Below are 14,464 nucleotides of genomic sequence, written 5' to 3'. Positions count from 1 at the left end.
TCAATTATGCAATAAAAATAAATCATTCTCATGCCACACAATTTGAATGTTAATGCGTAATATGATAAACTATCTGGGAAAAATATATTTTTGCTGAAAACTGGGTCTGATCATCTCCATAATTTTATTTAACTCAAAATATATATTTTTTTCGGAAACAGAGATTATTAACCTACTTACTTTGGTTTTCCCCAAATACATATAATAATCAAAACCATCAATTTCATATGCCTGAATCATTCAGAAAATCATATACAACATTCATGAATCCATATACGCAAGTTTAATCGGTTCAAATTCAAGAAAAACTGACATAATCTATTCCCCTTACCTATTCCTAAAAAATACACCTACCACGCTCCCTAGAACGAACCTCAGGTTCCTTAACGTGACAAGAAGAAGACCTTCGGCAAGCCGAGAAAAGTGAGAGAGATGATCGAAGGCCGTGCGGAAGCCCCGGGAGGCCTTAGAAGGGAGAGAGACGCGCAGGAGAGAGAGAGAGAGAGGTGACCAAAAGAGTGGAACCCTAACAGAGAGAGATGGTGGGAGATGATAGAAATAAAATGAAATGAATTTAAAATAACTTAAGTTCTATTTATAACTTCTCATCTTGGGACAAAATCGTCGACTGTTTTCCTGAAACTATCGACGGTTTGGCCTTTAACTAAACCAAAATCTTCATATCTCTTCCTCAAAACCTCTTGGTAGTTTGAAAACGTCGATGGTTTTCCTAAGATTTCTGAAACCGTCGATGGTTTGGTCTCAAACCAAACCTTTCCCGACTAAAACCGTCGACGGTTTTCCTGAGTCTTACAAAATTGTCGATGGTTTGGTGTTGTACCAAATCGGGTTCTTATAATTTTCCTATGGCAATTTTTTAATGTGGAATAGAGTTATGTTTTTTGGTGGTAGGTTTGGCTTTGACTAATACTTGGTATGTCTTTTTGGTAGTGTGTTCAACTATACTTAATTGCATAAATGTGTAGGACTCAATTCTCATTGTAAATGAGCAATTTTGTTGAGTTTTCAAGTTTGTAAACATATTTACCAACTCAACATGATTATAAGAATGTGAGAACTTGGCAATTTCTCATACCTGTAGGAGGTAATACCCTAAATGTTTCTATGATGTCATTATAGGATACAAAATATAAAATAATTTTAGTAAGGTAGCTTGAAGCATGAATTTCAAAGGTTGGATTTGGATTTGAGTCAATATATTTGGAAGAAATTTATTGCAAATTTATACTAAGTTTTGTCTAAATCCACACAAATTTGAATCCAATGACTCAATTCTAAGCCCCAGTAAAGGTAATCTAGCGAAATTTAATATTATGAATAGGATAATTGAGCTCCTTCCAGGTTTTCCAAGCCTATACAGACTAAAAACTTAAAACCTTTTGATTTTCATATCTTTTATGACCTCAGGGTTTACTTGAGTTGGCAAACCAAGTTTATTCTATATATTTGCCAATTTAAAAAAGATTAATGTTGCAACCATAGTCATTTGTTTTGTTGGTGAGTGCATGAGAAATAAGGGAAAGAGACGTGGAAGTCAAAGACCAATGATGAATAAAAAGGGATTGATGAAGAGGGCACTTTTTTTTCCCAAATAGAATGAGGAAGTGGTGTTGTGAGCATAATATTTTGGAAAATATTATAATGACTCATAGTTGATTTTTTATTTCATAAAATAGGTTTAAATATTCAAATATTAAGTTATTAGACTATAAAAGTCAGATTTCATAACCAAGTTGTAACACCCAAACCTTGAAGTGGGGTCTGGGGTGTTAATTAATAAAATCCCTAACTTCTAATACCACAATCATTATATAAACACAACATAATTAATTAAACTACCTCAAATACATTACTAGAGTTCTAGACTACCATCATCCACAAGGGTCTCCAAGCGTTAATATTACAAACCAACATAAATGAAAGAAAACAAACTCGGTCCATACAAGTCACTTACTACAACTAAAATAACCAAACCCCACCCCCTTAGCTCATTAAGCTTGATCCCTAGGGTTTCCTAAAAAAAATAAAATGATCATTGGGGTGAGACACCTCTCAATAAGATGGATTAAGTTATTATTAATGTGTGGTTAACATGAGTTTTAGTATATGCCGAAAACGTCCATTTCTTTCTTTAACCAAAAATAGCATTTGTAATTTGTACTCACGCGTATATAGTTGAAAATAAACATTCACTTCCACAATATAAACCAATTCAATGAATAGGTAACACCGTTTACATAAATTCACATATATGCATAGAAGACACCCCCTATTGGACAAATGACATGTTTAACTCCCATCATAGGTTGTGCAGCTCGTAGGCTGGACTTAGCCTGGGTGATCAACCCAAACAAAGTCAAACTAACCATTTGAAAGTAAGTCTACAAGCATTTGCAAGCTCATCTACAGGTTCGATTGTCTTACCACTTCCTACTCCGGACTCCAGAGAAGGTCTAACAACACTTCGCAGGCCAACCAACTGAGACCACCTACACTTCCACTACAGTGTGGTTGCACCTGACCAAACAACTCACTAGCAATTGTACTGTGCTAACAATACAACCAGTCCTCAGGGTTCTTAAACCATATTATGCAATTTAAGTCATAAAAAGTGTAATATATTCTCATTGTTTTCATTTCATATAAAACATGCCATCATATCAAAATTCAGCATACAACCGTCGTATCAAAACCCGGCACACAATCGTCATATCACATCTCCAATATTTTTCACAAACAATTCCAGTATTTCGGTCAAACAGTATAAATCATATTTCTATAGTACGATACCATAAAATACTTAGATTTAATTATGAAACAAAACCAAATGGATTATTCTCATGCCATACGATTTCAGTATTAGATCATAGTCACTTAACCTAACCGAGAAAACATTTCATATTATGCTTTGGGTGAAAAACCTGGGCTCGATCATCTCCATGGATTAATTTGCTTAGAAAATACATATATAGCTATACATATGGAAAATGAAGACGGTCACCCCTTTTCATTTGATTCCTTCACAAAATACGTGTATGATAACATAACTCACAATTTTAACAACCATTAATACCATGTAGCATATACATACAAACAGTTTAATTGGTTCACTTTCAATAAAAACTTGACATAACTTAATCCCCTTACTTGTTCTTGAAAAATAAGCCGATTACATTCGAAAAACGGAAAACCTTAGCTTTCAAGCCTGCCGCCGAAAGTGAGTAGACAAGCCGAGAGAGGAAAGAGAGACGATCGAGGAGCGAGGATGGACTCCGGGTGAGCTTAGAGGAAAGAGAGCTACGTGAGAGAGTGAGAGTAGAGAGAGAGAGAGTCCCAAAAGTTATTTTAGAGAGAGAGAGAGAGATTTTAAGTTATAAAATAAAAGCTAGCTTAGCCCTTAAGTAAGACTAGCCTAGAGGAAAACTGTCAATAGTTTTTCCTGTGCTTTACAAAACCGTCAACGGTTTGGCTAATAATTGCTCTCGGTAGTTTTAGCCATCAACGGTTTGGTCTTGTGCCAAACTAATTTCCTCTTTTCCCTTTATTTTCCTTTATTTCTCTCTTCTTTTATTTATTTTATTTTCTTTTCTAGGTTCAGGTCCCTACAATCTCCCCCCTTAAATAATTTCGTCCTTGAAATTTGCTAACTATTTCTGATCTCACCCTCTCGAACTTACTTTAAGTGATAACCTAGCCCTACCAAAGAGTCGGTAGCCACCCACAATACCGTGGTTACAATAACAGTCATTGGGAGAGTACAAGTAGTCAATCAAAATCTTCCCAAGGCACTCGAAACACAAAATTTGAAATGTAAAGACTTACCTCCACTAATACTTACCTAAACCATCTACACAAAACACATTATATTCACAACTGAACTCTTATCTAACAGTTTACTTACCTGTTTAACATCTGATCTCATCGAATAATTGTGGATACTTCAAGGGTATTTCCTCTTCCAATTCCCAAGAAGCCTCCTCAACTGCATGATTCTACCACAACACTTTCATTAACAGTATTTCCTTAGTACACAGTTTCAATATTTTTTGATCTAAAATCTAAACTGGTACCTCCTTATATAATAAGGTATCTCCGAATTCCAAGAATTCATAGCTTATCACATGTGAAGGATCTAGAATGTACTTTCTCAACATCAACACGTGAAAGATATCATGAATCTTAGACAAGGCTGGGGGTAACGCCACTCTGTAGGCAACTAAACCAACCTTCTCTAAAATCTCGAATGACCCAATGTACCTAGGGCTCAACTTACCTTTCTTTCCAAACCTCATAACTCCCTTCATCGGAGCAATCCGCAGAAATATCCCATACCCCACCTTAAACTCTAGCTCCCGTCGGCAAGTATCAGTATAACTCTTCTGCCAACTCTGAGTTGTCCTAATCCTATCCTTGATGAGTTTGATCTTCTCGAAACTTTACTGTATGAGTTCTGGCCCCAAAACCTGCCGTTCACCAACCTCGTCCCAATATAGCGGAGATCGGCACCTGTGACCATATAAAGCTTCATATGGTGCCATCTCGATACTAGCCTGACCAGTGGAAAAAATAGGATCCAACTACCTCTGAAATCCATCACACAAGCCCACAACATATCCTTTAATATCTGAATTGTTCCCTCTGACTACCCATCAGTCTGCAGGTGAAATGCAGTACTAAAAGTAAGTTGAAATCCCAAGGCTTATTGCAAACTCTTATAGAACCGAGAGATAAACCGTGGATCTCGATCAGATACTATTGAAACCAGGACACCATGAAGTCGGATAATCTCTTGTACATATAGCTCTACCAGCCTATTCATGGAGTAACTGACTTTAATAGGAACAAAGTGCGCGATCTTAGTTAGACAATCCACTATTACCTATATTGCATTTTGTCTGTGCACCGCTGAAGGCAACCCCTTTACGAAGTCCATAGAGATATGCTCCCACTTCCACTTAGGAATACAAAGTGGTTGAAGTGATCCTAGAGGCCTCTGGTGCTCTGCTTTCTCTTGCTGGCTCGTTAAACACTATTCCACGAATAAGGTAATCTCTCTCTTCATATTGCTCCACCATAAGAATTCTCATAGATCTTTATACATCTTTGTGCTTCCTAGATGTTCAGTATAGAGAGAGCGATGAGCCTCCTCCAGAATTATCCTTTTAATCTTTGCATCCTTGGGTACACACAACCGGGTGAAAAACATTAAAACTCCGTCATCTGAGATATTGAAACCTGCTCCTAACCCGCTTTGTACTTTCTCCACAATTTTCATCAACTCCAAGTCTTTCATCTAAATTCTTTCCTATAAGGTCGACTGGACAACTAGGCTTGAAATAAGCACCTGGTGATTCCTTGCTGCCAATTCCACACCAACCCTTTCCAGGTCCATCCTAATATGATGTTAGGCCACCACTGCTGAAATTGACACATTCACTAACTTCTGACTCAAGGCATCAGCCACTACATTAGCTTTTCCTAGGTGGTAACTGATGGTACAGTCATAGTCCTTTATTAACGTAATTCATCTCCTCTGTCTCATGTTTAACTCTTTTTTTTCGGGAAATTGTACTTAAGGCTTTTATGATATGTGAAGATCTCGCACCTTTCATTATATAGGTAGTGCCTTCAGATCTTTAATATAAATACTACCGCTACCAGCTCCAAGTCATGCGTAGGATAATTCTTCTCATACTCCTTGAGCTACCGAGAAGCATATGCAATAACCCTTCCTCGTTGCATCAATACACATTCGAGCTCTTTCTAGGACACATCGCTATAAATTACAAAACTCCCTTCCCTTGAAGGGATTGTCAGCACCGGCGCAGTGACGAGGCATTACTTAAGCTCTTGGAAACTCAGTTCACACTCATCTGTCCATTCATATCTCACATTCTTCCTGGTTAACTTCGTTAGATGGCTTGATAGCTTAGAAAAACCTTCCACGAACCAGTGGTAATATCCTGCCAAACCCAGAAAGCTCCTGACCTCATGGACGTTTTTCGGTTTTACCCAGTTCATTACTACCTCAATTTTGCTCGGATCCACAGAAAGACCACTCTTGGATATCACATGCCCGAGAAATGCCACATGTTCCAGCCAGAACTCATGCTTCTTAAATTTAGCATACAACCTCCTTTCCATCAACACCTGAAGCACTTTCCTCAAATGATCCTCGTGTTCCTTATGGCTTTTTGAATACACCAATATGTCGTCAATGAACACTACCACGAATTGATCTAGGTACTAATGGAAAACTCTATTCATCTGATCCATAAATGCTGCAGGTGCATTTGTTAATCTGAACAGCATAATGGCCATATGGAGTCCATAAAGCAATCTTCGGTAGATCCTTTGACTCAACTCTCACTTGATGGTACCCGGATCGGAGATCAATCTTCAAGAAAACCCTCCTTGAAGTTGGTCAAACAGGTCATCAATACGTGGTAGTGGTTACTTGTTCATTACCGTCACTTTATTTATCTTTCAATAGTTGATGCACATTCTCATTGATCCATCCTTCTTCTTAACAAACAACATAGGGGCTCCCCATGGAGATACACTAGGCCTGATAAACCTCTTATCTAACAACTCCTGTAATTGCTCCTTTAATTCTTTCAACTCGAGCGGAGTTGTCCTGTACGGAGCCTTAGAGATCAGTGCCATTCTGGGAGATAGGTCGATAGCAAACTCTACCTCACGCTTAGGAGGTAACCCTGGAAAATCCTCCAAAAATACATCAAGGAAATCCTTTACTATTGGAATATTCTCCAACTTAACCTCCCTTTCCAGTGCTTTATTTACCCAAGATAGGTACCCCTAATAGCCATTCAAAAGTAACCTTTTAGCCTGTGTGGCTGATAGAATCCATGGCAAGGTGCGTACACGCGACCCCATAAATCTATACTCCAGCTACCCTAGAGGTTTGAACACTACCTCTTTCTTGTAGCAGTTGATACTGGTATAACCAGAAGCTAGCTAGTCCATCCCCAGAATCACGTTAAATCCGTGCATGTCAGCTCAATGTATCTTGACTGGTGTCGGTCTGAAACCCATAAGGCAAGGGCCTCTTCCTTTGATTCGCTACCCCCTCACACTCTTGTAAATTGGCCTCCACAACCATGGCCTTGTCCACTATATTAGAGAAACTTTGGGCCAGAAACACCACCACATGTGCGCGTATTCCCTGCCTTAGATCTCTCTCAAACCTCTAGGTCTTCTTCGGCTCATCTGGGACCATAAATGGGGCGAAGCGAGATAGTCGCACAAATTTGGTAGCGTATTACTGTACGGTTAAGGGCCCTTAAGTCGGATTTAGGAATTCCTTCGCCTTAACTTCCCGAGTGGAAGCGGGGAAATACCTATCGAAGAATATCTCCCTAAAACGGCTCCTGGCCTATGTTCTTCTACCAGCTTTACCACTCTCCACCACCGCTTAGCCTCCCCAACCAATTTAAAAGTAGCGTACTGCACCCTATGCTCCTCAGTGTAATGTAGAACAGTCAGAAGCTCTTTAATCTTCTGAACCCAATCCTTAACTGCGATTGGGTCCGCTCCTCTAGCAAATGTCGGCGGACTCATGCGGGTGAACTGCTCGATGGTGCAGTCCCAATCTATCAATAGGTGACTATGTCCTTTGGAGTCTCGCCGGATCTCCTTCCTAACCTGCCATGCTAAACGCTGCAACATCGCTGAGGTATTTACATTCTCCTAGGTGGAAGTCTTTATATGATTATCCCCTCTAGCATCAATGTTCTTTCCCTTAGAATCCATCCTAAAGATAGGATAGAAACAAAGTTAAAGTTTCCAAATTTATCATGTTTGGTGCAAGTATTGAATGAAGAAACTAATACAACATCTGAGTTTTCAATTTAAAATTCATTCCTCCGGTTCTGTCACAAAATCGTAGACTAAAAATCTGAGATACAGAGAGCCTATTTTGGAAAAAATCGTTGAGGGTTTGTATTTCCCCTAGGAAATCATCGACGATTTGGCCCCTGTAAACCTTACTACCCCTTTGCTTGTATACACTTAGTCCGTTCAAAGTGTTGGCCTCTAATCACGACACCGTCACTACACACATACTCAACTGACCTAATGTTCCAGCTTAAATTTCCAAGTTTTAGTCTCTCAACTCAGAAACGAAACCATCGATGGATTTATCGTGACTTTCCTGCAACCGTCGTTCTAGGAAAAACATAGAAGACCGTCAAAGGATCTCCGCCTTCAAGCTTCCAAACCAAAACTCAACCTAACCTACCCATTTTTATCCTTATCTTATCTCAACCTATACTTTAGTAATCATCAACTATCAAAGTCTGTAGAATCTAGCAGCCTAGGCTCTGATACCACCTGTAACTTTGCCTATTTAACTTTGGGTGTGGCTACAACTAGTACCTACCAAAGCACTCACCTTTCTCAGTAGGCCCCCGGGCAAAGAGTCCTGCTTTGCCACAATCATTCACAAGCGAGAGTTACCGAGGATAGCGAAGAGTACAATCCCATACCGTCATACCTTCCCTCTGCTCTAACACCATAATCATTATATAAACACAACGGAATTAATTAAACCACCTCAAATACATTACCAGAGTTCTAGACTACCATCATCCACAAGGGTCTCCAAGTGTTAATATTACAAACCAACATAAATGAAAGAAAACAAACTCGGTCCATACAAGCCACTTACTACAACTAAAATAACTAAATCTCACCCCCTTTGCTTGTTAAGCTTGATCCCTAGGGTTTCTTAAAAAAATAAAATGATCATTGGGGTGAGACATCTCTCAATAAGACGGATTAAGTTATTATTAGTGTGTGATCAACATGAGTTTTAGTATATGACCAAAACGTCAATTTCTTTCTTTAACCAAAAATAGCATTGGAAATTTGTACCCATGCGTATACAATTGAAAATAAACATTCACTTCCACAATATAAACTAGTTCAATGAATAGATAATATCGTTTACATAAATTCATATATATACGTAGAAGACACCCCCTATTGGACAAAAGACATGTTTAACCCCCATGATGAGTTGTGAGGCCCGTAGGCTGGACTTAGCCTGGGTGATCAACCCAAACAAAGTCAAAGTAACCATCTGCAAGTACGTCTGCAAGCTCATCTACAGGTCCAATTGCCTTACCACTTCCTTATCTGGACTCCAGGGAAGGTACAACAACACTTTGCAGGCCAAGCGGCTGAGACCACCTACACTTCCACTACAGTGTGGTTGCACCTGGCCAAACAACTCACTAGCAATTGCACCGTGCTCATAATACAACCAGTCCTCAGGGTTCTTAAACCATATCATGCAATTTAAGTAATAAAAACTGTAATATATTCTCACTATTTTTATTTTATATAAAACCTGCCATCATATCAATACCCGACATACAACCATCATATCAAAACCCGGTATACAATTGTCATATGACATCTCCAATATTTTCTACAAACAATTCTAGTATTTCTGTCGAACAGTATAAACCATATTTCTACAACAAGATACCATAAAATACTCAGATTTAATTATGAAACAAAACCAAATGGATTATTCTCATGCCACACGATTTCAGTATTAGATCATAGTCACTTAACCTCACTGAGAAAACATTTCATATTATGCTTTAGGTGAAAAACCCGGGCTCGATCATCTCCATGGATTAATTTGCTTAGAAAACACGTATATTATACATATGGAAAATGAAGGCTGTCACCCCTTTTCCTTTGATTCCTTCACAAAATATGTGTATGATAACATAACTCACAATTTCAACCGTTCGAATCATTCAAAAATAACTGTAAAATATTCCCATATTTATGAAGTCTGTTTTTGAAAGGTTGTGTAACGCCCCGAACCCCTAAACCCAAGTCTGGTGCGTTATGCCTAATAATAACCTGATAAATCATAAATCCTTACATACATTCGCAATGGAAAACATAAATATAATCTCTATATAGCATATACCATAATACCGTAATACCAGAGTTACCTATTTTCTACCTATAAATCCATAAAATCCATCCATCACCTACATTGCCATATATACACTACTCCCAAAATATTTCAGTATTTTCACATTCATTCATTACTTAACATCCTTAAACCATAAAGACATAAAACATAAAATTTACGTCCCCAAAATATTATTAACATATACCCTTTCTCTTATAGTCCTCAAAATGCTAAAATACCCTCGAGCTCCTATGCCCGACCTCGAGGATGTCCTAAAAAGAAACATTCATATTCGGGTGAGACACATCTCAGTAAGGGAAGAAACATAAACATGAGGTATATAAATATCATTTTAATTATATTTGCAAATCATTAACATAACTCTAAAATCATTTTCTAAACCTAAATAATCATATGCAAAGGTTTAACCCACGAGATTACTCAAGAATAGGGGTGATTACCCGCCCATACAAGTAGCACCCTTCTACTATGATACATAGGTAACCCTAAGGTCACAACTAAAGCATACTAGGACACTTACCTTACTCAGTAAGCCCTCAAGTGTTAGATTAATCTCGTACTCACGCATTCAACAATAGTTTACCAGCAAAGGCCTTAAGGATAGGGAATTCTACTCGCCCATACAAGTAGGTTCCCTCTGCCCTAGTACGTTATGCAGCTACTGCCACATCTGAAGCTACTAGTGCACTCACCTTTCTCAGCAAGCCCTTAGGCGAAGAGTTCGCCTTACCCAATCGTAACATGTTTTATGTACATACATACTTCTAATATCATAATACATCATTCCTTTCTGTCATTATACATTCATACACATTCATTCATGTTCATAACTTAACTTTGCATTTCATTTCACTTTAAGTGATTCTTTCCCATTTACATCGTTCGCATTTATCATTTCATTTCATTGCCATTTCATTGTATAACATTTCATTTCATTCCTTTGTACTACAGCTGATCGTTAGCCATCCTTTGTTAGTTTCCACATAGAAATGCGCTAGAATCTGCTAACATGGCTGTCTTTTAGTTGTCTTACATTTACATGATTGCATTTAACATACACAAGCAAGATTGTCCATATCATATTTTATTCGTAAAGTTTTACTTACTTAACCTACATCTCTTATATCTAACATACATTTGCACAGAATCTCATGCCATACAGTTTTAGTAGTAAAATTCATATACATTTCTTACAAAATAAGTCAACCCATAATTAACATTGATATACTGAAAATACATTTCATTTCTTACTTAATTTCTTAGAAAATCTCTTTCACTTTCATTCGTTTACTTTCACACATACATAACTATATAACAATCCTAGGCTCAGAAAACATAAGTTTCATGGTTAACATTATAAATCGACATATAAACATATATACACAAATAACACATAATCCATTTTAATTCATGAAAAACCTGATTTAATATATAAATTTCCCCCTTACCTGACTTCAAACTACACTGGCAGGATCCCTGAACCGATACTCGCAGTGTTCACTTGGACCCTGAATCCAAAAATCCTAGTTTAATTAAAATAAATTTCAATTAACTCGAATCTTAAGAAAAAAGCACTTATTTACTACTTCCTAGGTTCCAAATAACATCATTCCTTAAGAAAATCCTAAAATAAATCACTTACCTTGATTTTGGGATGTTTCCTAAACCTCACAACCCAACGATCAGCTCCTACAACCTTGAAGAGAATGATCCCACGAACCTTGTGGTGGTTCCGGATCATCAAACTAGGTCAAAATCAGCCCAAAATCGAAGAGAGAAGGTTGGGGGATCGTTTTTATAAAGAGAGAGGAGAGAGAGTTCGGAAAATTCACGCTGAAAATGAAAAGCAACCTATTTATAGGCAGGGCTTCGTCGACGAGACACATCGATTCGTCGACGAGGCACTATAGAGACTTCGTCGACGAGAAGATACCTTCGTCGACGAAATTTAGGATTCTAAATATACTCTCTCTAGATTCCTTCGTCGACAATGAGCTGATGTTTGTCGACGAGCTTAGAAGGACACTCGTCGACGAATACAAGACATTTGTCGATGAGGCTTGTTATTTTCCTTAAAAATTCTTCTTTTCTTCCCCTTATTCTCCTTTAATCCATTTTATTCATTATATTTTCTAATTATTTAATTTTCGGATCATTACAGGTTGGATTTTGAAATAACCATTAATACCATGTAACATATACATACAAACAGTTTAATCAGTTCACTTTCAATAAAACCCTAACATAACTTAATCTCTTTACCTGTTCTTGAAAAATAAGCCGATTACACTTAGAAAACGGAAAACCCTAGCTTTTGAGCCTGCCGTCGAAAGTGAGTCGGCAAGCCGAGAGAGGAGAGAGAGACGATCGAGGAGCGAGGACGAACTCCAGGTGAGCTTAGGGGAGAGAGAGCTACATGAGATAATGATAGTAGAGAGAGAGAGAGAGAGAGAGAGAGAGAGAGAGAGAGAGAGAGAGAGAGAGAGAGATTTTAAGTTATAAAATAAAATCTAGCTTAGCCCTTAAGTAAGGCCAACCCAGAGGAAAACCATTGACGGTTTTCCATGTTCTTTACAAAACCATCAATGGTTTGGCTAATAATTGCTCTTGGTAGTTTTAGTCATCGATGGTTTTCTTGAGATTCCCTGAAACCATTGATGGTTTGGTCTTGTGCCAAACCAATTTCCTCTTTTTCCTCTCTTTTCCTTTATTTTTCTCTTATTTTATTTATTTTCTTTTCTTTTTCGGGTTCAGGTCCCTACAAAGTAATATGTTTTTCCTTATTTTTAGTTATATAAATAAACTCATGGAGTTGTCGATTATCATGACATTTATAATTCTTATTTCAAGATTTCATTTTTCATTTTTAAGTTTTTAAAATTTTAGATTAAGTGTATTATTGTACAAAAAAAATGTCATTCCATGTGCAGCACACGTGCCTCATACTAGTTTATAAAGGGTCAATTGCAGTTGTAATATCAAATAGGCCCTTTTGCCTTGTATATTGTGTGGTACCTCTTTACAATGTGTTTAATCTTTGTCGGATAAGTTCAATTCATTTTGAGTAGATGCAATTACGCTATTCATCATAATCGAATGGAAGATTATCATACGTTAGTCATAAAAAAGGTGTGGAGAGAGAAGAGAAAGTAAGGGAACATGGGCAGTCGGTATGCGAGGGACACGTGCAATGACGTTTCATGATGAAATGGTATTTCTAAGTATATCGCATTCTAATCATCACAACATATATACTTCGTTACCCTATGTCAACTTTAATTGTTAACAAGAATATAAAAATAAAAATAAGCAAAGGGTTACGAAATGGTTGCAACCACCCAAATAGAGCTTAAGATGAACCCCAACCCACAACAAAAAATGAAAAAAAAAAAAAAGGCAAATAAATCACCTCGCCCTAGACAAAACACTTAACTAGAGAGGCACCAAGTGTCAACACCTCAAGAAAATGAAAATTCACTCTTGACACAAGTGTTGGAAAAAATAGTAAGAAATACTAAAATAAATTAGTGAAAGAACATATTCTTATCAAAAGTTGAGGCATAGAAGGATCTTATTCGTGAAGCCAATTTCACACCTAAAGAGAGCTTAACTCGGTGCAAATAGTCATTGCACACTTGATCTCCAAGATTACTGCAAAGCTCGATTTTATGTGTATTGGCAAACATCAGAATTGCTAGTATTTGGTTACTTAATGAAGATGAAGGTATATAAATAAAATAATAGCCAATGTATTAAGAACAAAAGAGAATGGATGAACAAGTTATTAGGAAATCAAAGACAAGAATAGGTTGCTAGAGAATAAGAAGAAGAGGAGAGAAATGAAGATAAGAGGATGGGTATTAAATGAAAAAGAGAGGGTTAGAGCAAGCCTTTCATAGGTTCGTAGAAAAGTAACTTCTAGGATTTAGTTAAGATAGAAACTCAAAAGTTCATGACCATTCAAGCATCCATGGCCATAAAGGAGAAAATGTTGCTACAAGAATTAGAATAAAAATTAGAAATTAATTCTTGAAATAATAACCCAAAAGCAGTTGCTATTAACCTCAAATTCAAGTGTGGAAAAAACATAGAATTTGAAACATCACCAACAATAAGTTATAGATACTTTTAGTCACAGAAATTCTTTTGCAACATCTATTGCCAACATATAAGTCTCAATGGTAGACAATGTAAAACTAGTTGTAGCACAATTGCATGGGTTTCCATCATATAAGCCCACCCATTGTAGACATTCCATGTTGTTGTCACTTCAATATTTTATACATTTTGTTAGAATTTGAATTGCATGAATTTAAACTCCAAGTTCATAAAATACTTTTCTTGGCGATTTATTATTATCTATTTTGAGCTAGGACTAAAAATGGGTAAAAAGTCATTCAATAATTCATTATCTTTATTTTGGTCATTTGTAGATAAAAAGTTAATTTTGCTAATTGCAAA

Source organism: Malania oleifera, chromosome 12 (genome assembly GCF_029873635.1).
Source record: "Malania oleifera isolate guangnan ecotype guangnan chromosome 12, ASM2987363v1, whole genome shotgun sequence".
Taxonomy (NCBI): domain Eukaryota; kingdom Viridiplantae; phylum Streptophyta; class Magnoliopsida; order Santalales; family Ximeniaceae; genus Malania; species Malania oleifera.
This window is presented reverse-complemented; position numbering follows the sequence as displayed.